This window comes from Giraffa tippelskirchi, chromosome 8 (assembly GCF_054371585.1).
Source record: "Giraffa tippelskirchi isolate mGirTip1 chromosome 8, T2T-mGirTip1v1.2.pri, whole genome shotgun sequence".
Classification (NCBI taxonomy): Eukaryota; Metazoa; Chordata; class Mammalia; order Artiodactyla; family Giraffidae; genus Giraffa; species Giraffa tippelskirchi.
In genome coordinates, this window is record NC_137282.1 from 128,354,130 (window position 1) to 128,379,906 (window position 25,777).

Genomic DNA, 25,777 nt, shown 5'->3' on the forward strand with positions numbered 1-25,777 from the left:
AGCATAGCTTGGAAATCTTTCAGCATTACTTTGCTAGCGTGTGAGATGAGTGCAGTTGTGCAGTAGTTTGAGTGTTCTTGGGCATTGCCTTTCTTTGGGATTGGAATGAAAACTGACCTTTTCCAGTCCTGTGGCAACTGCTGCGTTTTCCAAATTTACTGGCATATTGAGTGCAGCACTTTCACAGCATCATCTTTGAGGATTTGAAATAGCTTAGCTGGAATTCCATCACCTCCACTAGCTTTGTTCGTAGTGATGCTAAAGCCCACTTGATTTCACACTCCAGGACATCTGGCTCTAGGTGAGTGATCACACCATCGTGGTTATCTGGGTCATGAAGATCTTTTTTTGTATAGTTCTTCTGTGTATTTTTGCCATCTCTTCTTAATATCTCCTGGTTCTGTTGGGTCCATACCGTTTTTGTCCTTTATTGTGCTCATCTTTGCATGAAATGTTCCCTTGGTATATCTAATTTTCTTGAAGAGATTGCTAGTCTTTCCCATTCTGTTGTTTTCCTCTATTTCTTTGCGTTGATCACTTAGGAAAGCTATCTTGTTATTTGTTGGAACTCTGCATTCAGATGGGTATATCTTTCCTTTTCTCCTTTGCCTTTTGCTTGTCTTCTTTTCTCACCTATTTGTAAGGCCTCCTCAGACAACCTTTTTGCCATTCTATATCTTGGGGATAGTCTTGATCACTGCCTCCCGTACAATGTCATGAACCTCCGTCCATAGTTCTTCAGGCACTCTGTCTATCAGATCTAATCCCTTGAATCTATTTGTCACTTCCACTGTATAGTTGTAAGGGCTTTGATTTAGGTCATACCTGAATGCTCTAGCGGTTTTCTTTACTTTCTTCAATTTAAGTCTGAATTTGGCAATAAGGAGTTCATAATCTGAGCCATAGTCAGCTCCTGGTCTTGTTCTTGCTGACTGTATAGAGCTTCTCCATCTTTGGCTGTGAAGAATATAATCAGGCTGCTAAGAATATAATCAGTCTGATTTTGGTATCGAACATCTGGTGATGTCCATGTGTAGAGTCATCTCTTGTGTTGTTGGAAGAGGGTGTTTGCTGTGACCAGTGTGTTCTCTTGGCAAAACTCTGTTAGTCTTTGCCCTGTTTCATTTTGTACTCCAAGGCCAAACTTATCTGTTACTACAGTTAATTGTTGACTTGCTACTTAACATTCCAATCCCCCTATGATGAAAAGGACATCTTTTTGGGGTGTTAGTTCTAAAAGGTCTTGTAGGTCTTCATAGAACCATTCAACTTCAGCTTCTTCAGCATTAGTGATTGGGGCATAGACTTGGATTAGTGTGGTACTGAATGGTTTGCCTTGTAAACAAACAGAGATCATTCTAGCGTTTTTTGAGATTGCACCCAAGAACAGCATTTCGGACTCTTCTGTTGACTGTGAGGGCTACTCCATTTCTCCTAATTGATTCTTGCCCATAGTAGAAAATGTAGTGGTCATCTGAATGAAATTCACCTATTGCAGTCCATTTTAGTTCACTGATTCCTAAAATGTCAGTGTTCACTTTTGCCATCTCCTGTTTGACCACTTCCAATTTACCTTGATTCATGGTTCCATGATTCAACATTCCATTCCAGGTTCCTATGCAATATTGCTCTTTACAGCATTGGACTTTACTTCCATCACCAGTCACATCCACAGCTGAGTGTTGTTTTCGCTTTGGCTCAACCTCTTCATTCTTTCTGGAGTTTTGTCTCAACTCTTCTCTAGTAGCACATTGGGCACCTACCGACCTGGGGAGTTCATCTTTCAGTGTCGTCTCTTTTTGCCATTTCATACTGTTCATTGGGTTCTCAAGGTGAGAATACAGAAGTGGTTTGCTATTCCCTTCTCCAGGGGATCTTCCTGACCCAGGGATTGAACCTGTGTCTCCTACATTACAGGTGGACTCTGTATCTGGATTTACATAATTCAAAGTATGTAAATTAATACTTGAAATAAACCAGTCAAATGAGATTGATCTAATCTTAACCGTTATGCCTGATGGACATAGAAATGCCTATTATCTTTGCATATTTTGAGTAAAATTTCTTTCTAACTTTATTCTGCAGTTTCCCCCCCGTTTGAAAAAAAGAAAACGAATGTTCACATCGTAAAAATTCAAACAGTTACAAATGATTTATGGTGAGAAGTAACTCATTTTACCCTCGTTCAGTTTCTTTATCCTACGGCAACTTCTTATCAGCCTCTTTTGATGGTGGGTGGGCATCCTTCCATATCGTATAAGCTTGACAGTCACACGTTTACACAGCACGTGTTTGGTTGTACGCCGCTTCCTGAGGTGCATCTTATAGGGTGTTCCATATCACTGGATAGAATTATGTCATTCTTTCGGATAGCTCCACATTATTCTCAAGAAATACAGTATACTTTAGTCTCTTCATACACATTCAGGTTTTTTTCCAATCTTATTTTAACTATTTATTTAGTCATTTATTTACTTGAAACAATGCTGCAGAAAACCTTGTAATAGATTTCTTTCTGAATATATGTGAAGATTTCTTCCCATGCTTATTATCCTTGATATTTAGAATGTATTTATACTTTGTACTGAATAAATTGTATAGCAGACTGCCCTTTTGGTGCTTCTGAGATGCAAATTACCATTTAAAAATTTTACTCACTTAGATAGGCTTTTAGAAGATACCTATTTTCAGGAAAATCTCAGGGGAAAGTAATCTTCCAAGTAGAGTTTACATACAATCCTTTTATCTAGAAAGTCAATGTAAAATTTATAATCTCAAATAATAGGCAATATTGAATGTTTGCAGTTTTACTCTTAAATTGATTTAACCCCCTAAGCAGAGGATATACTATTCCTGTACTTTTTTTCCCATTTGTATTTTGTAGGGACTGGAAAACCTATTTGTTACTAGTGTTTGTGATAATAGGATTATTAACTCATTGAGCAAACTTATTCCATGCAGTGTTCCATGCTTTGGAAATACAGTGGTGAACACAGTTCTACATAGAACTTTTATTTTTGTTGCAAGTGGTGGTGAGACAAGGATAATTAAACGTATAGTAGTAAATAATGAGTATATAATGATAAACCCATTGGTGATTAGTACTAGAGAGAAAAATAAAACATGCAGGAAGACTAGAGACTCCTGAGGTTTGTGGCACATGGGTTATATTTAAAATAGGATGTGCCTCAGAGAAGGGTCTACAGGGCTGACTTGGGTTTCTTTTACAAAAATCAAAAGGGCTCACAGGTCCTTGGGTTAGTTACTGGACAGACCTTCTAGCTAGAGCCTTTAACAAAATTGCAGAAGATTAAAGTGACTTTAATCTCTGATGCTATACATCAAACCAATGAACTTGTAATACTGATGCTATTGAGGGTTTATCTTAATTAGTTTGTTTTTTTGTCCTTAGTAAATCTGACTTTTTGACTTTAGCATTTATACTTATAAATTTGGCAGGTAAGGTTAATCCCTGCTGAAGGTAAAAGTACAATCAGTTTGGAATCTGAATATGAGGTATGTTATTAAAAGAATTTAACAACATCAGTAAAAATTCTAAAGCAAAATTTTGTTTTTTAATATTTGTTGGACCCTTCTAATATCCTTGTCTGATGCATTTGTGTTTGTATTTCCAGTAGCTATAATCATTAATTGGATCCCATTTATTAAACATTTCACAAACATTATGTTGTTACTTTGGAAGTTACTTTGGAAGTGATTTCATAGATGGTTTTAATATAATTCTGAGATTACAGCTAGTTGTCTTCAGAGTAATGTAAAGTTGGAAAATTGGCAAAATATATTAACCGATATCAGTAGTAATTTGGAATGAGTGTTTATACTTCTCTAAAAAGTGTTCATTTTTAAAAGTTGCTTTGATCACTGATCTCCAGTTTTAGAGGGTCTTTATTTGTACATAATGAGAACTTTTAAGCTTGGAAAACCATTCTTAAAAGTCTGCTATTTATTGAATAGAGTTGTATCAGAAATATAATTAGCTGTATAGTTGAAAAACCTTGCAATTTAAAGTGTAAATATTTAAGCTTTCAAGTTAGATTGAGGAACAAGAAACCAACTAAAATACTAGAACAGTCTTTTTCCTTGTTTGAAGCATGAAATATACTGGCAGGCTTTCAGACTAATAGAACAGTTTCCAGAGATTGGATAAAATTGTTAGTTTCTCACTAATGTACCAATCTTCTAGATTACCACAATTGTTTTCTGTGAACTCTGTCATTCAGGGACTGATCATCTTCTGAATTTTCTAAATTGCCTTCACACTTATACCTACTATACAGTGTAACATTTCTTGGTATTGATGTCTACCTCTTACTTACAGAATTTTCCCCTTTAATTTGCAGGGTAAGAGGAAGTTGAGAGTAGGTAAAATTCACGCTAGGTCAGTAGTAGCTATAGTTCTTGAGTGGGAAGGATAAAAGACAGCTTAACAATTGATGAGGATTTAAAAACTATCCATTGATTTTATATAAATGGCAGCATACTCTGATAGCATGAATAGTATAACTAGGTAGAACTGATAAAGTTTTAAAACTTACAATTTGTTCATCAGAAATACGCTTGCTTTTTAAAAATCGTTTTCCATAAATAAGTTGGAATTTGTGCTCTTTACCTTCTAGCTGCTATTACCAAACAGTAGTCCCTTTGTGAGGTATGTGGTTTTTGTTCTGTGGATAGTCCCAGAGGACTTTATGAAGAAATTCTGAAATAAAGGGCCAGGTTAACTAGAGAAAAAAAATCCCCCCCCCCCCAAAATAACCAAAAAACAAACTACTTGGCCTACTTGAAAGGGAATAAACAACTATGGGCTACAGTTTTTGCTTTTCTGAAATGCCAAATTTCAGCTCAGAGCAAATTCTTCAGCAGAGCAATAAACCTTTGAAAATTGCTTTATAATGGAAATGCTGACAGACCATTAACTATAGTGGTGCACGTGCACTGCTCTGACATACGTAAGGTTGTCCCAAGTTGCTTAATACACTAAACCATGTTGAGCAGTGTACATCCTGTGGACACCTGTATGGGTGTATGTGGTGTATTATGTTTATGCCATCTAATTATTAATGGAGAAGCTCAAATGTATCACCTTTGACATGCAGGAGAAGTACCATTTTAGAAAGAAAGTGGTTTAGGCTCTGCTCATGCTGATAGCTCATTTTATATTTGCCACACTGGAAAAGGCCCAGGGTAAATTTAACATGATGCATTTAATCACCATTCCAATTACAGTGCCACTGAAGCAGATCAATGTTTTCTTACTACCAATTCATTGGAACTTCTAGGTCATAAAGTATCATTATTCGGCATATTGGAAAGTCTCAGCCCAATGGAAATGTGGATTCTGGGATTTTTCCAGTTGCTTTGAAATAGTATCAGAGGCTGCTTGGATGTACGTTTTCTCCATGTAGAATGAAAATGGGAATTTAAAGGGATTGATATGACAAAGTGAGAATTCTATAATGCCCCAGGGAAAGATGAAGCAGAATGTTCACATCTAAAAGTAAAATAAGGAAAATGATGAAAAGGGATGGATACTTCCGTAGTAGCCTGCTTAATGACTGATATCCCTGCTAATAATAAGTGTTGTGAGAATTTGTCTTGTTCTTGGCTGTATTCGTAAGCACCTAGCACAATACTTGGCATATAATGTGGGTGTCAGTAAATATTTATTAGATTTATTTGTATTTGTTTATTTGAAAGCTGTTTGAGGCTAGATTGTCAGGCACCTTGCTAAATGGTATAAAGGTTGCTAATATATGTATGTGTACATTTGTATACATATAAATACATAATACACATAATACATACACATATATGTGCAGCTAGAATTAATCCATAAAAGGTTTATTAAAGGCATTTCTGGGTACAATTTGATATGTTGAGTACCATGAATTAATGCAAAGATTCAAGTGTATTTGGACAGAATTATGTTGCCTGAGATGTAAGTGTACAGTAAAGAGATCTGATATCATAGCTAGATTATAAATGTCAGGTGCTCCTGTACTTTAAAGTTAGTGCTAATTGGACCATGCCTGTTTGCTTTGTTCTGTTTGACTAATTTTTCCCCATTTGTTTGTGGCAGTTCTGAAACTTGGCTTTCTGCTTGGGTGGGCTTTTACAAAAACATAAGGATGCTAAGGTATTAGCTCAAAGATTGATTCACTGGGTCTGGGGTAGAGACTGGGAATATTTATTATAAAGAAATTTCCTTTCCTTATATGCTTATATACAGCTGACTTCCCACACCGCTTCATGGTGAACTTCAAAATGAGTGGTGACAATTATCTTGGACCATTTGAGTTCTCTGGAAACAATAACCGGCACAGTAATTAAAGTCTTGGTTCTATTCTGGTGGAAAGATGCTAGCGTATGTCATACTGAAGATCTTTTAGGATTAGTGTTGACTTTCTGTCTGTATATTTTTCCAGAAAGCTACTATCAGGACAGTTTGGGGAAGGATGTGATTTTCTTTTTTTCCTGTAGCATTATTCATAGAGTTGTATTACCAGAAGGTGCCTTAGAAATAATTTTATTCCCTTCCTTTATCTTTGAGTTAACCTTAAAAATGTTTAAGTATGAATTCCAGCTCTGTTATTCATTGTTATCTCATTTTGTAAGCCTTCATTTCTTATACTTAAAATGGGGGTAATAAACTTTATAGGTTTTTTAGGATTAAAATGTATAAAAAGTACCTACTAGCATGTGTCTTGCCTTTAGTAAGTGATCAACAAATGTTAGATTTTATTGCATACCTGTTATATGATCTATCTGTGTAACTGGCTCAGTCGCGTCTGACTCTTTGCAACCTACCCTGTAGAATGTAGCCCGCCAGGCTCCTCTGTCCATGGGATTTCCCAGACAAGATAACAAGTGAGTTGCCGTTTCCTCCTCCAGGGGATCTTCCCGACTCAAAGATTGAACCTGTGTCTCCTGCATTGGCAGGCAGATTCTTTACCGTCTGAGCCACCAGGGAAGCCCTATGTGATCTATGGTATACAGAAAGGCCAAAAGAAGTAGAGAAATTGTGATAGTTGAAATTCAAAAATATGCTGTATACCGATAAGCACAGTTATTAAAAACTGTAAAATAATTGTAAAATATACATAACACAAACGTCATCTTTTTAACCATTTAAGTGTACAATTTAGTGGCATTTAGTACATTCACAGTGTTGTACAATCATCATTACTTTTTATTTCCAGAACATTCTCATCATCATGCCAGAAGGACACCTGCACCTTTTAAGGGGTCGCTCTCTCTTTCCCCCTCCCCCAACCATCGGCAGCCATGAATATGCTTTCTACTTCTGGATTTGCCTATTTTATGTAACTTCATCTGAATTTGGAATCATACAATTTGCGGCACTTTGTCTCTACTTCTTTCACTTTGTATGTTTTTAAAACTAATCTGTATTCTAGCATGTTATCTTCTTTTCTTTTTATAGCTGAATAATAATCTGTTGTGTGGTTGTGTACCATAATTTGTGTATCTATTCATCAATTGATGGAGATTTGAGTTCTGAACCTTTTAGTGGTTGTGACTACAGCTGACACAAACATACATGTGCAAGGTTTTACTTGAACACTTTTTCACGGTTCCTTTTGGTACCTGCTTATGAATAGAATTTCTGGTTCATATGGTAATTCCATATCTTAATTAAGGAACCACCAGCATGTTTTCCACAGTGGCTGTACCATCTTACATCTTACTAGCAGTGCTTGAGGATGAGGGTTTCAGTTTTTCCACACCCTGTTCAAAACTTTTTAAAAGTTATAGCCATCCTAATAGATATGAAGTGTGTCCCATTATGATTTTGTTGTTGTTGTTAAACTTTAAAAAATATTAATTTTAGGTGCACAACAATGACTTGATTTGTATACATTGCAAAATGATCATCACAAGTCTAGTTAACATCTGTCACCTTACATAGTTTCCAAAAAAAAAAAAAAAAGAATTTTTTCTTGTGAGAACTTTTAAGATCTACTCAGTTGGCAACTTTGAAATATGTGATATATTATTGTTAGCTATAGTTGCCACACTATTCATTACATCCTCATGACTTAACTGGAAGTTTTTACCTTTTGCCCCTTTCACTTATTTGTCCCTCACCTCTGCAACCACCATTCTGTTCTCTGTGTCTATGAGCTCAAGTTTTTGGTTTTTAAAAATTCCACATCTAAGTGAGATCATATGGTATTTATCTTGTTTTTTTTTCTGACTTACTTCACTTAGCATACCCTGAAGGTCCATTCATATTGTTGCAAATGGCGTGGTTTCATTCTTTTTTATGGCTGAGTAATATATTCCATTCTGTGTGTGTGTGTGTGTGTGTGTGTGTGTGTGTATGTCTCACATCGTTTTTTATTCATTCATCCATTGATAGATGCTTAGGTTGTTTCTGTATCTTGACTTTTGTAAATAGCTGCAGTGAACATGGGAATGCATTTATCTTTTTGAATTAGCCTTTCTGTTTTCTTCAGATAAATACTTCAGAAATGAAATTGCTGGATCCTATGGTAGGTCAGTTTTTAATTTTATGAGGAAATGCCACACTGTTATCCGTAGTGGTTTCAACAGATTTATATTTCCGCCAACACTGTACAAGGGTTCCTGTTTCTCCACATCCTCACAAACACTTATTTGTTGTCTCTGTGATAATAGCCATTCTAGCAAGTATAAAGTAGTGACTCATTGTGGTTTTGATTTGCATTTCCTTGATGTTTAGTGATGTGGAGCATTTTTTCCATGTACCTGTTTCCATCTGTATGTGTTCCTTGGATAAATGTCTATTCAGATCTTTTGCCTATTTTAAAATCAGATTTTTAATAAAATAATGAGTTATATGAGCTTTTTATATAACCCACTTGTTTATTCTTCCTTTTGTGGCGTTTGATGTCAGACTGCAGAAAATCATTGCCAAGATCTATATTCCTACCTGTGTTTTCTTCTAGGAATTTTAAGGTTTCAGGACTTACGTGCAAGTCTTTTTTTTTTTTTTTTCGTGCAAGTCTTTTTATAATATATCTACTTTGCCCACTTGGTTGAGAATTTTTACCATTGTTGGCTGCTGAATTTTGTCAAGTGCTTTTTCTGCTTCTGCTGAAATGATCATATGATTTTTGTCCTTCATTTTGTTAAAACTGTGTATCATGTTGATTTGCAGATCTTAAACCAACCTTGCATTACAGAGTAAATCCCAGTTGGTGATGGTGTATGATCTTTTTAATGTATTGTTGAATTTGGTTTGCTAGTATTTTGTTGAGCATTTTTGCATCTGTGTTCATTAGAGAAGTTGGCCTGTAGTTCTGTTTTATTGTGATGTCCTTGTTTGCTTTGGTATTAGAGTAGTGCTGGCCTTGTAAAATGAGTTTGGAAGCATTCCCTCTTCTTAATATTTTTTGTTAAGGGTCTGAGAAGGATTGGTATTTGGTAGAACTCACCAGTGAAGCTATTTAGTCCTGTACTTTTGTATGTTGGGAGGGTTGTGATTACTGAGTCAACTTCATTCCTAGTAATTAGTGCATTCATGTCTTCTATTTCTTCATGATTTAGTCTTGATAGATTGTATGTTTCTCGGAATTTATCTGTTTGTTTTAGGTTGTCAGATTTGTCGGTATCACGGTTTTGGTTTGCATTATGCTAACAAGTAAGTGAAATTGTCTTTTCAGTGTGATTATTGGTCATTTGTTTTTCTTCTGTGGAGAAACGTCTTTTTTTCATTCCTTTCCCCTCTGTTTTTGGCTGTGCTCTGCAGTTTGCAGGATTCTAGTTGCCTGACCAGGGCTCGAACCTGGGCCCTTGGCAGTGAAGGTACAGCCTCCCAACCGCTGGACCACCAGGAAATTCCCTCCTTTGCCTGTTTTGTAATTGGTTTATTTGTCTTTTTGTTGTTGAAGCCAGAGTCTTTTGATTATAAAATTGATTTATATACTATCATTTGGTTGGGGACCTTATTTGGAAATGGAACAATAAGTGGTTGGAGTTCTCTTTTAAACATTTTATTGAATGTTTTATTTTTATCTATTTTTAATAGAAATGTAACTAGTTTTAATTATATAGCTTAGCTTGATGTCTTGCTCCCTGCCTCCAGTCTGCACTAGCAGATTAACTGGATTTATTATCTCCACATTACCTTGATTTTTTTTTTTTGATTATAGATTGTTTCTTTCTCAACTTTTTTATTAATATAATAATAAAATAATAAAAATGAGGTATAATTTACCTACCATGAAATTCTCCCATTGTACAGTTTGATGATTTTTAGTAAACTTACAATGTTTTACCACCATTACCACAGTACAATTTTAGAACATTTCCATCACCCTGAAAAGTTTCCTTAGGACTATTGGTGTTAAATTTCTTTGCCGACTTCCAGGCAGCTGATCAGTTTTGTGTTTCTGTAGATATATCTTTTCTTATATTTCACATAAATGGCATCATAATATATAGAACACTAGCTTTTTTCACTGAGATGACTGTTTTCAAGGTTCATCCATGTTGTACCATGTATCCATAGTGTGTCCCTTCTTATGGCATAGTAGCCCATTCTATGGTTAATACCACATTTTGTTTATCCCTTCATTCATTGATGGGCATTTGGCTTGGTTTTAGTTTTTGGCTGTCATGGATAGCAAAGATTCATGTACAAGTCTTCGTATAGACATCCTTCTTCAACTTTTTATTTTGAAAAATTTCAGCCCCACAGAAAGGTTGAAATAAGTGGTATACTGAATGTCTATATACTCTTCACCTAGATTCAGTAATTTTTAATATTTGCTATCATCTTTACCTCTTTCTATAAATATACCTTTTCAAACCATTTGCAGATATCATGACAGTTTGCTTCTTACATATTTCAACATGAATTTTATAGGAATGAGGGCACACATTCTCGTACATAACTGCAGTGTCATTTTTAGACTGAAAAAAATTAGTAAGAATTTTGTAATATCAGCTATTTTATATACTTGTTAAAATTTTCCCAGTTGTTCCAGAAATGTCCTTTAGAGCTTATGTAACCCCTCCTTTTTTCTTTTTCCCCCTAATCTAGGATCCAAAAATGATTTTCTAGATTTTTTGGTAGTTGTTTCTCTTAGTCTCTTTTAATCTAGAATAGTTCCTCTTTCTCTCTTTGCTTTTCATGTCAGTGAGATTTAGAAGAATATAGACCAGTTATTCCCACCTTTTAACTTTCTCTCATTGCTTTCTTATGATTTAAGTTAAACATTTTTGGCAAGGATACCTAATAGGTGAGGTTGTGTACTTTTTTATACACCAGTGATTAAGTAAAAAAGTGAGTTAAAGTAGAGAATCATAAAAACACCTAATATAATCTAAAATGAAAGTGTACATTGCATCAAGAAAAACAGTGTCAGCCTATCTCCTTACTTGTGTAGCTAAATTTGGTCACTTGGTTAAGGTATTGACAGTTGAGATTCTAAAGGCATGACTTTTTGTATTTAGTGAGTTACTGGTGGGATGTAACTTAGAGACGATGTTCAGAGTTCTTCAACTTTCAAGATGATGTTCAGCTTGTTTTTTAATAACCTTTTACCTAGTGGTTTCAGCACCCACTGCTTGAAGTAATTATTACATTGATGAGGCGGGTGGCTATTGCATAGAATGCTTTAAAAAAATACTTTCATTAGCTGTATCATGGAAAAATATTTTGCTTTGCCTTCCTTAGATTTCTGTGCTTGGATAAACATATTCCAGATGTCTACTTGACTTGTGATATTGTTTATACTTACAGTTTCAAAGAGCAATTTTCTGTGTTAGTATCTAAGGTATGGAGGTGACTTTTATAAACATAAACATTGTTTTTGATATTTGATTGCAGCTGAATACTCAGTAGTATAGTAGAGAAATTAATGAAATCCAGAAAACAGATCTAAATATTTATGAATGTTCAGATTTCATTTGTAGTTCATGTCTTTCTCTCTTTCTTTTTTTAAGATTTTTATAGTTTTGTCTTTTGTGTTCCTGAAACTCCTTGTGTTATGGCACTGATTAATCATGGGTAAGATCTCAGAATGTTACATGTAATCCTGTGAATATTTTTCTTTTCCTGGGAAAAGAAAATGTGATATGTTGATAATATCAGTAATTAATACGAAGCCATTTACTCTGTCATTGTGTTTTGTGACTGGCTTGCTCCACAACATGGAAAATGTATACCAGAAATCCCTTATTTTAATAAAATTGGTGAGTAAGTGGAGATGTTTTAAAGCACAGAATTCTGGAAAAAAAGCTTAGATGTGTTCAGTTTAAGATGTGTGTATGTGTGTGTTTGGGTGGTAGGCTTAAAATACTTTCTTTGCATATCAGTCAACTAATTTGAGAGTCATACACGTTTTCTTGTGTCTGCCACACAAATAATAAATATACCATCTGCGATAGCTTGGCTTATTGCTTCTGGAATTGGCCTCCTGGGCTGAAACACTCACTCTGCGTCTTATATTGCATGTGAAGTTAGGCAGGTTACTCAACTTCTCTGCGCCTCAGTTTTTTCATGTGAAATATGCCAGTGATAAAAGCAATATGTTAATAATTGTAAAATATATGCTAGCATAAAATGGTTAAGTCATTTAATCTTGCTGGTGACTGGCACATGAATGCCTAAATAAATGTTTGCTAGTTAATTAACATCCAGTCTTGATGTTATTAATGGGGTGAAAATCTAAAGACATTTGTGAAGCAATTTAAAAGTACCTTTTAGATTTGTATGATTTGTTCCTTAGTCTTTGAGTTGTCTTGCTAATGTCTAATCTGGCAGCATCCTTCTTTCTTTCTTTTTAAAATAGCACCCTGCCTTTTAATCAATTTAAAGTATTCAACAGATTTATAGAAATAATGATTTCTTGTTGCACTTACTCATTTAGGTAGTAACTAAATAATGTGATCACAGCAACAAGTCAAATAGTTGTAATCATAAGACATAAACAGATTTGGGGAAATAACTAGTTCTTCATTAACATTCAGCTCAAATGATAGGAGTGGAAATAAGCCTCAATATTGGAAAATAACTTCGCTGGCTGAGAGAGCATTTGGCAACTAACATTGGGCATGTTTGTCTGTCTTATGGATGGTCTTGGCTTCCCTGATAGCTCAGTTCGTAAAGAATCCACTTGCAATGCAGGAGACCCTGGTTCGATTCCTGGGTCGGGAAGATCCACTGGAGAAGGGATAGGCTACCCATTCCAGTATTCTTGGGCTTCCCTAGTGGCTCAGCTGGTGAAGAATTTGCCTGCAGTGTGTGAGACCTGGGTTTGATCTCTGGGTTGGGAAGATCCCCTGGAGAGGGAAAGGCTCCCCACTCCAGTATTCTGGCCTGGAGAATTCCATAGGCTACAGTTCATGGGGTCGCAAAGAGTTGGACACGACTGAGCGACTTTCACACAACTGAGTTAAGATGGTGCTGCTGCAGACTCATTGTAGGGCACCTGCTATAGGCTTTTTGTTATCTGTTTTCTGCCAGGTTAGAGCCTTTCATCTTGGTTTTCTTGTGATGGTTTAGGTAGCGTATGTTTGTGAGAGGTGGCAGAGTTGTCTGGCCAGGCAGATAGACTGACTCACGATTACAAAGTTCTTGAACAGTTCAGCCCTGCCTCAGCACAGGTCCTCAGCACTGGAAGGGGAGCTGTGTACTCTTTAAGTTGAATTCTGTCAGATGGATCCTGAGCTCCATATATTTCCAGCAGAGTCTTAGATGGAGGTGCACAATATGCTCATTAAATTTGTGAATGGCATCAAGTTGGGTGGGATAGGTCATTCAATAGACAACTGGATTAAAATTCAGAATATCTGGTATTTTTGAAAAGTTGATGAATATGCATAATATGGCATTTAACAGGATTAAGACAAGATAATTTTCTTAAGGAAAATAAACAGCTGTGGAAATACAATATGGAAGTAGGGTTGGGTTTATACCAGTGGTAGCACAAAACAGTCCCAAGGTGATAAGAAAACCAGTTAATAAATAAGAGTCAATGATGCCTTTGCATTTAAAACCATTGATGACAAGTCATGTAATTGGAATGGTGCTTAAAGAAATCACAGGTTCTTTCCTTCACCATATTTAGTATTTGACTGTCACAGTGCATTAAAGAAAGATCTTAGGGAAAATGTTCCAGAGTGAGAAAACTGAAAAATTAGGAAATAGTCCCTATCAGAAGGTTTTAGTAGGTATTTAGCTTAGAAATAATGGAGAGTTTAGTAATTCTCTTACTAAATTATATTGTTGTTGCTGTTGTTTAGTTGCTAAGTCGTGTCTGACTCTTTTTGACCCCATGCACTGTAGCCCGTCAGGCCCCTGTGTCCATGGGATCTCCCAGGCAAGAACGATGGAGTGGGTTGCCGTTTCCTCCTCCAGGGGATCTTCCGAACCCAGGGATCAAATTCTAGTCTCGTGCATTGCAGGCAGAATATTTACCAATGAACCACCACTAGATTATATATGATTGTATTATTGTGTGATCATAGATTCATAAAATGGCAGTAACCATTTCACTTTTTTTTTTAAATTAAAAAACCTTTTTTTTTTTTTTTGGGCTGTGTCGGGTCTTAATTTGCAGCACAGGGAATGTCTGTTGCCTTATACAGATCTTTCCGTGCGTGCGGCACGGGCACTTGCTAGTTGCGGCGTGTGGGCTTAGTTGCTCCGAGTCATGTGGTATCTTAGTTCCCCAAAGCAAGGATTGAACTCATGTCCCTTGCATTGTAAGCTGGATTCTTAACCACTGAACCACCAGGAATGTACCCCAGTTTGTTTTAATGGACGAGAAAACACAAACCTGAGGTCGTACATTCAAGACAGGCCCTTTCCCCTCAGTCACTGCTCTTAGCACTTACCTCTTTGGCAGCCTGTGTTTTCACCCTGATGACAAGATTATTAAGGCATTTACAATGATAGGAAGATTATGAAGTAAGACATTAGATAATTAATGATTTTGAGGTTTGGGCGGCAGTGAAATATGACACAAAAAGTAGCAATGAAATCTCTTGTGGTCATAGAACAGGGATACTTTAAGTCTTACTGAGGCGGAGGCAGAAAAGATATACTCTTGAGTTTCCTTCTAGCTCTTTCTCCTTTTCTACTGGAGATTATAACTACTCAGGGTGATTAAATGGAGAATTTTCTTTTGCAGAATTTAGGCAGTATTTGTAGTGAATGGCTAAAATCGCCAAGAAATGGAAATTTTAAACTTTGAACTTCATTCCTTTTCCATGAACATTGGGCTCAGAATGAGAGCCGTTTTTCTTTTGCTATCACCTTTCATCCATTTCTCATTAGATTCGTGGTAGGTGGGATCCCAACCTTTTCATCTACCCCCCTTCCCTACCCTGCCCTGAGAATATCTTGGTAGACTGATGTAATATATGAAATGTTTAGAATTTGAACAAATGAAAGGTGCTGTTGAAGTACAAAAGACATTTATTTTTTAATGTCAGTGACATTAACTGGACATTGATTTTTTGTGTTTGTGTTTTGCTGGATATTACTTTCCCTTCCTCCATATTTAGTAGATACTCTTGTTGGTACATGAGTTTTAAAGGAATGACATGAACCTAAACGTTTCATCTGGTAGATGTCGTTTCACCTGAATGCTCTCCAGGGTTAGAAGCACTTTAGCTTTTTCTTTCTTAACCATACAGCTACTGGTGCCAGCTTGTTTAACCTTGAGGCTTGAACCCTTGTAGCTGTCATCTCCCACGTTTATGACTCATTTTCTGACAAAGAAAGATCTAATAATGATGTGTTAGGTTTACTTTTCATCTTTTAGTAAAATTACCCTACGTTTGATCTGATTTTCCATAAATATGGATAAGTGAATGCTCTGTTTAAAAGCCTAAATTATCTTAATAATAGTAGATAAATGCACACTTCACCAGGATGAAGCAGAAGTGTTTGTTACTTGGGTAGAACAAGTGCATATATAATTCTTTAATAATTTTTATGTAATGGTGGTTGCAAAGATGATGGAAAATGCAAGGCTCAGTTTTTTTTTGTTCCTAGAGGAAGTAGTTCTTTAGTAAATTTCTAACCCATTACAGAAGTTTGATAGCCAGTTAATTGTTTTAATCACTGTTCAGGTGAAGACACTCTGACTTCTGTAAATGTAGGGTCTCCTAATCCTCAACTATTTGCAGCAGCAGCATGGCTAGCCAGGAGAAAAATAAGGACAAGGGATACCTCATTGTTCTCTCTCTTCCATTGTCCGTTTTCAGTAATTCTCAGGTATTGTTTTCTATAGCAAGTGGTTGGGAAATCTTTGTATTGCTTTCCGAGCAACACAAAGAATTCCTTTTGTAATAAACCAGTTGTTGTTTCATCACTAAATTGTATCCGACTCTTTGCAACCCCATGGACTGTAGCCCACCAGGCTCCTCTGTCCATGGGATTTCCCAGGCAAGAATACTGGAGTGGGTTGCCATTTCCTTCTCCAGATCTTCTTGACCCAGGGATTGAACCTGCGTCTCCTGCATTGGCAGGTGGATTCTATACCACTGAGCCACCTTGAAAGCCCTGCTAAGCCAGCAGTAGTAACTAATGTAGTGTCGAATTAAAAAAATTATCTTTTAACCAGTAATACTTTCTTGAACTATAATTTATATGTAGTAAAACTCAGTCTTATATGTATAATGTAATGAATTTCCACCAATGTATACACTTAGGTAGTCACCACCCAGATCAAGAAGCAGAACATTTGCATCACTCCAGAAAGTATGTTCCATTGATGTACAATTGTAAAAAACTTAAATGGATTGGAATTACTTAAGAGAAATGTTTAATAATCAACTCGTATGCAATTTCTTTAGGTAAGTGGATAACAGTGAACTTAGTTCCCCCCCCCTTGCTATTTTCTTGACTGCAGAAGTGAATTGTGCACAGCATTAGTTTTATTCTAATACAGAGTTTGAATTTCCTAAAATAGTACATATATTTGCAAATGAAGAGATCCAGATATAAGACATTCCTCCATCATCTTAATAAGAAAAATAAGTGCTTTGATCACCATAAATTCTGGCATTTTTAGGAGCATAGACAAAATAATTAAAATATTAAATAATTATAAAATTAATTTCACATATATAGTTTAAAAATCTTTTAACTTTTTCATTTGCAGAAAATTTAGATTTCCATGTAGTTGTAAAAAAAAAAAATAGCGATCTCATATATTCTTCTCTCAGTTTATACCAGTAGTAACTGTACATGCATATTTAAGAATAGGTTATACTATCAAATTATAGGTATTTGAATATATTCCTAATACACATTTAAAATACTACTTTTCCACACTCATGAAACATGAATGCTCCACATCTTCACAGCTATGAATATCTTTAATATTTATTCACTAAAAACACATTTAAGGTTAATTGGCCACAGTTTCCCACTTATTTACTTCCTTACAAGTTGTTTGAGGTTGAGCATTAAAAAAATCGGTAAATATTGCTCTCTGGAAGTGGGTATCTGAAGCCACAAGAATTCATTCATATAACATTAGGAGAATTGCCATCATTTTGGTGTTATTTGTGATCTTCCTAACTTTCCAACATCTTTTATTGCATTACTTTCTAAATGATTTTCAGAGGCCTTTTTCAGTGGCAGCTACCTGTTGTAATCATGACCTCACAATCCAGAAGTAAGTACTTACTCTGTGTTTAAAACTGTTTTACTATCTTTGGAAACTTTTTGGTGCAGTAACTTTGACAAAGCATCCAGCATAGTGTTGTGTGACATTTTTCCAGACTTCAGTGTTTATGCTCAGAGATGAGAACTTCACTGACTTGCCCTTTTCACAGACTCTGACTGGATGGATGTTGCTGGGAGTTTGATTCCATTGGCAGGGTCTTCCTCTTTTGAAATCTCAAATGCCATTGCTCTGGGCATGACTGCATGCCTAGAGTTTTCACTTCCAGGTTTGGGGGAAGCTTTTTCTTTTTTTCCCTTTCTACCCTGTTTGTATTTAATATAAAATTATTGGTGCTTACCTCAAAAGTAAGGATTTAATTTTGAAGCAATTCCTGTTTCTTGAAAGATAATTTTAGGGAAGAAAACCTTTCTGTTTGTTTGGGCGTATATGGTAAGACAGCTGTAGCCACTGTATACAGTGAATGTTAGAATCGATAGTGTTATTGTTTCTCTTGTGTGGAAAAATTATTTGGCATTTTTATTCAGTTCATTGTATTGTTTTCCTCCTGCATTTGTACATGGGTTTGTTGTTCAGTTGCTAAGTCATGTCCCGACTCTTTGTAACCCCATGGACTACAGCACTCTAGGCTTCCCTGTCTTTCGTCATCTTCTGGAGTGTGCTCAAACTCGGGTTCTTTGAGTCGATGATGCCATCCAACTATCTCATCCTCTATCGCCCTCTTCTCCTCCTGCCCTCAGTCTTTCCCAGCATCAGGGTCTTTTCCAGTGAGTCCGCTCTTTGCATCAGGTGGCCAAAGTATTGGAGCTTCAGCTTGAGTATCAGTCCTTCCAATGAATAGTTAAGAGTTGATTTCATTTAGAATTGACTTGTTTGATCTCCTTGCTGTCTAAGGGACTCTAAAGAGTCTTCTCCAGCACCACAATTCAAACCCATCAATTCTTTAGCACTCAGCTTATATCCAGCTCTCACATTCATACGTGACTACTGGAAAAACCATAACATTGACTATATGGATCTTTGTTGGCAAGGTGATGTGTCTGCTTTCAAATATGCCGTCTAAATTTGTCATGGCCTTCCTTCCAAGGAGTAATAAGCAGCTTTTAATTAAGTGGCTGCAGTCACAAGGGATTTATTTACATGTTTTAATATTTATTCTTCTTTTTACTAGTTTATTGATAAGCATGCCTCATCTTGTTTTACCTTTTAGTAATGTGTACAGGGTTACAGATGATAATGTTACTTATTTTACATCTGTCTATCTTTTTAGTGTAGGGACTTCAAACACAGAAAACAGAGGCCTATGCTATGTCCTTCTTGTCCTTGAATCTGGGTATAAAATATTAAGACACGATTCATTATAACACTTTACCTGGAATCCAAATTATTAGACTGAAATTAGCTTTTAAAGTTGTTGTTGTTTAGTTGCTCAGTTCAGTCCAACTGTTTGTGACCCCATGGACTGGAACCCTCCAGGCTCCTCTGTCCATGAGATTTTCCGGGCAAGAATACTAGAGTGGGTTGCCATTTCCTTCTCCAGGTAGCATGACCGATATTGCTACATTCTAGAAACTAATCCCACTTATTAACAACTAAATTTTTTCCTGTGTAATACTCCCTTGAAAACTTTGCAGACATTGTCTGAATGATATTTAGAGTGATGTGTAACAATTCAGACAGGCTGGATGCACTGTTGAAAGCCTGGTTTGTCATTCTGCTAGGATGTCATCTGTTTGAACTGGCCTTTTACTTGTTCGCCTGGGGTGAGCAAAGAGTATAGCTTTAGTAGAGCTGTTTGCTGCTTTCTAGCTATTGTAGTAAGTTAAGACTTTTCTGGCTGTAAGTGTACGAGGTGGCATGCAGATTGTTACTAGTCTTTAATCATCTAATCTTACTTCTGAGGCGACTGGAATGATTTTTAGAGTGGAGAAGGCATTGTGGTTTGTTTTTTCCGTCTTTGCACGTATACACACATCCTTGCCCAACTCTCCTCCCTTCCCCTCCTTCCTTTGGGTTATTAAAGGAGATTGAATTAGGAAATGTGACTTGTTGGTTTTTGCAGACTGTTTTTCTTCATTAAGAAAGAAATCCCTTTGTAGTCTAGAGTTTTTACAAATGTTATAATCCATGCCTAACCTAGAGAAATAAAGAGATGTTGGGCTGGAACAGCTTGGCATATTTATGTGCTGATACTTTTGTTTTTCCTTTTGACTCATCTTTATTTTTATTGTGCCTCAGTTTCTTCCTCACTGATACAGCGACAGGGTTGTTTTTTATTTCCACATTTGTGTTCAGATATTTCGAGGGGGACCTGGCACGTGTGTGTTTTCCTGCTTTGTGAGAGAGAGTGTTGTATGAATGTCAGGAAAGTAGTATTGTAAATAAAATGTTTTTAGAATTCTCAGTTATTAGGAATGTTCTTTTAATTCCTTGAGACAAATTAGCTAGAAGGTTAATTTATTTTTCATTAAAAAATTAATAACCTTCAAATTTAGGTTTTTTTATTTCAAAAGAAAACATGATTAAAGCAAGATAACCATTTCTCCCATCAAACAAAGATTTGAAATTAATTACTTAACGTTGGTAAGAGTACATGGAAAAAAATGTACTTTCAGATGCTTTTGATGAGAGTATAAATTGGTAGAACTTATCTGGGAAGTAATTTAGCAGTATTTACCAAATCATACTTTTTCATCTCAGTAATTTTCCTTCTCAGAGTCAGTTTTTTTTTTTTTTCTTTTTTATTAAACATTTACTTATTTGGCTACTCGAAGTCTCTGTTGTGGCACATGGGATTTAGTTCCCTGACCAGGGATAGAACCCAGGTCCCCTGCACTGGGAGCTTGGTATCTTACCCACTGGACCACTAGGGAAGTCCCTCAGAGTCAGTTTTAAAGAAAGTTATTCAGCCAAAGACTTGTGATGGAAGATTTATGTCTAAAAATGCTCATTATAGCAGCATTTATAATAGAAATCTAGGAAAAAGATTAAATATTCAACAGTAAGTGACTAAATTATACTATTAGTATATAATGAACTATTACAGAGCAGCAAGAATTTTTGAAGAATGGAAATAAAAAATGAAATTTGTGTATTTTATTATACATTTTTGGTGAATTATTTGAAATATGCGAGATAAAATATGCAGTGTGTATATGTTATAAAAGCATATGTGTGAGCATACCATACAACTTTACCAATACTGTTAAATATAATAAGTTCTTATTACATGTATTTATCCATAAAGATCGGAGAAGGCAGTGGCACCCCACTCCAGTACTCTTGCCTGGGAAACCCCATGGACAAAGGAGCCTGGTAGGCTGCAGCCCATGGGGTCGCAAAGAGTCAGACACGACTGAGTGACTTCACTTTCACTTTTCACTTTCATGCACTGGAGGAGGAAATGGCAACCCACTCCAGTATTCTTGCCTGGAGACTCCCAGGGACGGTGGAGCCTGGTGGGCTGCCGTCTGTGGGGTCGCACAGAGTCGGACACGACTGACGCAACTTAGCAGCAGCAGCAGCAGCATCCATAAAGATAAGGAATTATTTCATAATGTTACTGTTATGTTTGGGGGAAGGATTATCAGTGATTTTCGGCAATTTGCTTAAATGCTTCTGTTCTCTTTCTAAATTTTGTACAAGGGATATGTATTTTCCAAACCAGAAATATCACTAAACAGTATTTATTGAAAGAAGAAAACAGTTTAAGCTGGATTCTTTGCAACTTCATCTCATGGGGAGAAAACTTCTGAAAGTGTCTGCCACCTGTTACCTCATGAGTGACAGATCATGCCAGGTACACGGGGTGGCATTAGCTACCACTTATAGGTATTACAATGTGGTAGAACTCCTGAGAGATGACAGGCTGACAGCTGTAGGAATTGTGGATGCCCTGTCTTCTAGGAGGTGTTTGAATGACTTACGAAATATATTTAAAATTTTGCTTAGATTTTTCTATGGTTCATACCTTCAAGAGAGGATTCATTTTTTCCCCACTTAACAAGTATTTATTGGATGCCTCTTAAGTACCAAACAAGAGTGCTCAAGAAGGTCTTTGCTCTTATGACACTTACATTCTGGTGTTGAAGGATAGTCGGTACAACAGGCCAGTGGTGAGATATCAAAGAATGATGTGTTGTGGAGAAAACAGGATGATGACTAATTTAAATTGGGTGGTCAGTTGAAACCTACTGAGGAGGTTTGAACTAGGACCTGAGTGAAGAAGAAAGACAGTCTTCCAGTGATTAAGGGTAGAGGCAACAGCATGGGCAGGAGCTCTACATTGATTTCTAGGAACAGATAAAAAGGCGAGTGTAATTGAAGTGTGGTAGGTGAGAGGAGCGAATTGTAAGAAAGGAAGAGGAGAGGCAGGCAGAGACAGGTCATGAGGGGCTAAGGCTTTGGTAAGAAGTTTGAATTTTACACTAAATGCAATAGGAAATTATTGGATGGAATTAGAGAAAATAGCACAACTTAACTTTTAAATAAAAGATTGCTTTGGCTACTGTGTGGAAAGTCATTTACAGTGGCCAGGGTGAAAGCACGACGGCCACAGTGGAAGCACTGAAAGGAGAGAAGTAGACAGATTTAAGTCTGTTTGGAAATAGAGCCAGTTGACCTTGCTCAGTATTGTGTATGAGAGACTGCAGAAAAGAGGGAAATCAAAGTTGATGTTTTGGGGTTTTGACTTGAGCAACTGGGCAGAAGATGTTGCCATTTATAAAGGTTGACAAAAAGCGTCAGGCAAATTTAGGGAGAATGTTGAATGGTCTAGTTTGAAATGTTGTGTCTTAGCTACATGTAAAGATGTCACATAAGCAGTTGGATGTATGAATTTGGAGCAAGGTGAAGAGGTTTGGGACGAATGTATACATTTGTGAGTCTTTAGTGTATAGCATTTAAAGCCGTGGGACTATGTGAGATCACTAAGTTGGAAGTAGGACTGAGTCCTGGGACCTCCACACAAAGGCATTGACAGTGGAGGAGGAGCCAGTGAATGTGGCTGAGAGGTAGCTGTTACGTGGGAGGGAAATGGGATGGGTGGTAGTGGGTAGATTAGATCTGGGACCTGAGTGTCAAGAAGGCAAAAGTAGAGTTTTGAGAAGGATGGATCTGATTGAATGATGCGGAGAGAGAAGAGAGTAAGATGAGATCAGGGTCATAACCCTGTGTATCAGTTTTCTGGGGCTGCTTTAACAAATTACCACAAATCTGATGGCTTGAAACCATATAAATATGTTCTCCTAAGTTTCTGGAGCCTAGTAAGCCCCACATCTGGGAGAACTGCCTTCCTTTTGGGCGGCTTTAGGGAAAAACCCGTTCCTTGCCTCTTTCCACTTCCAGTGGCTGCTCTAGCATCCCTAGCTTTGTGAGCACATTCCTCCAGTCTCTACCTCCACCTTCACTTTGCCTTCTCCTCACTGTGTCTTTCCAAACTTTCTTTGCCTCTCACAAAAGCATTTCAATCCATTCATTCAGGGCCCGCCACAATAATACAGAGTAAGCTCAAAATCTTTAGCTTAATTTTTGTGCAAGGACCTTTCCCCAATAAAATGAATTCCATGGATTACAAATTTCAGGGATTAAGATTTGACATCTTCAAGTTTGGTTTAAGAAACATGGTAGCCATTGGATATCTCAGTAAGAGCAGTTTCTTTGGAGCAGTGGAGACAAAAATCAGATTGGTACAAACATAATTGGGTCCTTTCTGTTGATCACTGCCAGCTGCCGATGTTGCAGTTTTTGGTGCATCTCATCAGTTTGCTGAGCATACTTCTCAGATGTAATGGTTTCACCGAGATTCGGTGCACGTTTGGCTTTGGGAAGTGCTTTGAATCTGCTTCTTGGTTCAGCCACTGAGTTGGTTTTTGCTGGTTGTCATATTCAGCTACTGCTAAGTCGCTTCAGTCGTGTCTGACTCTGTGCGACCCCATAGATGGCAGCCCACCAGGCTCCACCGTCCCTGGGATTCTCCAGGCAAGAATACTGGAGTGGGTTGCCATTTCCTTCTCCAGTGCATGAAAGGGAAAAGTGAAAGTGAAGTCGCTCAGTTGTGTCCGACTCTTAGCGACACCATGGACTGCAGCCTACCAGGCTCCTCCGTCCATGGGATTTTCCAGGCAAGAGTACTGGAGTGGGGTGCCATTGCCTTCTCCGGTTGTCATATAGAATCCACTTTTCGTTGCATGACAATCCGATCAAGAAATGGTTCATTGTTGTTGCATAAAAAAAGAAGAGGTCACTTCAAAACAACGATGCTTTTGATTTTCGTTCAGCTCACGAGGCTTATCCTCACCCACTTGTTGAGCTTCATCTTTCCAGTTTGCTTCAAATGCTGAATGACTGTAGAATGGTCAACATTGAGTTCCTTGACAACTTCTCATGTAGTTGTAAGCAGATCAACTTTGATGACGGCTCTCGGTTGTTGTCAACTTCTGATGGCTGGCCACTACACTCTTCGTCTTCAAGATTCTTACCTCTTTTGCAAAACTTCCTGAACCACCACTGCACTGTACGTTCATTAGCAGTTCTTGGGCCAAATACGTTGTTGATGTTATGGGTTGTCTCCACTGCTTTACGACCCATTTTGAACTCAAGAAAATCGCTTGAATCTTCTTTTTGTCTAACATCACTTCTAAACTGCAACTAATGTCATTAGCAAAGAAAAAATCAAGTGAGAAATGTGCATTAAAATGATGTATGACATAACCATGCTTGTTTAAGGACGTACTCCAATATCAAATGGCAAATTTCAACAATGCAAAAACTGCAGTTACCTTTGCACTGTCCAATATCTCTCTGTCATACTTGCTGCCACGTAAAGTACTTGAAGTAGTCTATCCAAGACTGTGCAGGATGATCACACTACGTTTTTTGTTAGTTGTATGTGTGTGAGTAGCTTCAAGTTTGATATGTCAAACATGAAAAAGGAGCACGGGTCTCAGAAGCCTCTGCCAATTTTTTCAAGTTCACTGTTGCTGACATATGGGATCCAAGTTGCCATTACCAGTAGCTATTAATTCTATAGCCAAAATCTGGGTTCTTTCAGATTTTAGACATCTCTGTTTTGATTAATAATATCAGTATCTGTGTTATTTCTTTTGTAGCCTGATTGATAACTGTGTTGCTGAAAAGTTCCTACTCAGAAAGTAGAATGGATATAATACATGGATATAGTGGGTACATATGCATCAACCATCTGAAGTGGGTATAATGCATCAACTGTCTGAAGAGAGATAAGGGCAAGTGGGAAAAAATACTGCATTGCCATTTTTTCTTACCAGCTTGTGAAACACAGACATGAAAACTGGCACCGTTGCTTCCGTGCTGCCCTCAGTTCTTCTCTCAGGCTCTGTGTGATTCCTGCTGGATCCTGGGGAGCAGCAGAGGATAAACGGTTACCTCTGGCTCTCTGTGGCACCGTAGGGGCAAAAGACGGTGACCACTTCAGGAGGAGACCTTCCTCCTGGAGATCTTTCTGCAACAAAGAAATTCCTTCATCCTCAGTTCTTCCTTGGGTTGGAACCGAAATGACTGGCAGCCTTGGGTTGCTTTCCTGTGTATTTTATGTGTATTTGGAGAGGAGGGCAGGAGTTGTGCTTCCTCCAAATGAAAGGCTTTACTTTTTCTGTGTGCTGCCTGGATTACCATAGATTAAATCTTCAGTTGTGGGACCATTCTCCTAAACCCCCAGAGTGTGTTCCTCTCAGCTTCTGTACTGAGGCAGGGGCCCTAGTTCAGCATGATGAAAAGAACACGGGCTTTGGAATGAGACCAGGTTCATCTACTTAAGAGTGCTGTAACCTAGGAAAGTTATATACCCTCTTGGAGTCTCAGTTTGCTCTTTGGTAAAATGAGGTTAAAGAAATTTGGTGTTATGCTTACCATGTGGTAGACATGTAATAAATGTTAGATGTCACTGTTAACGCATCTCTTTGTCCATTTTTAAAATTTGTATTCATTCTATTGATATTGAAAACTTTCTTACCACCTTTGATGTCTTTATATTAGTCCATGGGGTTGCAGAGAGTCGGACACAGCTGAGTGCCTAACACCTGTCTACATAGCATCTCTCTTGGGATGGAGAACTCTAGTGACCTCTT

General features: G+C 37.2%; 1 protein-coding gene and 1 long non-coding RNA gene across 3 annotated transcripts in view; both read left to right on the plus strand.

Annotated features, from left to right (window-relative positions):
• ZFAND3 (zinc finger AN1-type containing 3) overlaps nt 1-25,777 on the plus strand; it is a 318,359-nt gene that overhangs the window by 75,588 nt on the left and 216,994 nt on the right. The gene's annotated exons all lie outside the window — the stretch shown is intronic.
• Nucleotides 11-4,788, plus strand: LOC145518546 (uncharacterized). Its single transcript, XR_014062961.1, has 2 exons — nt 11-4,619; nt 4,738-4,788. It is a non-coding gene; the product is annotated as an uncharacterized LOC145518546 (long non-coding RNA).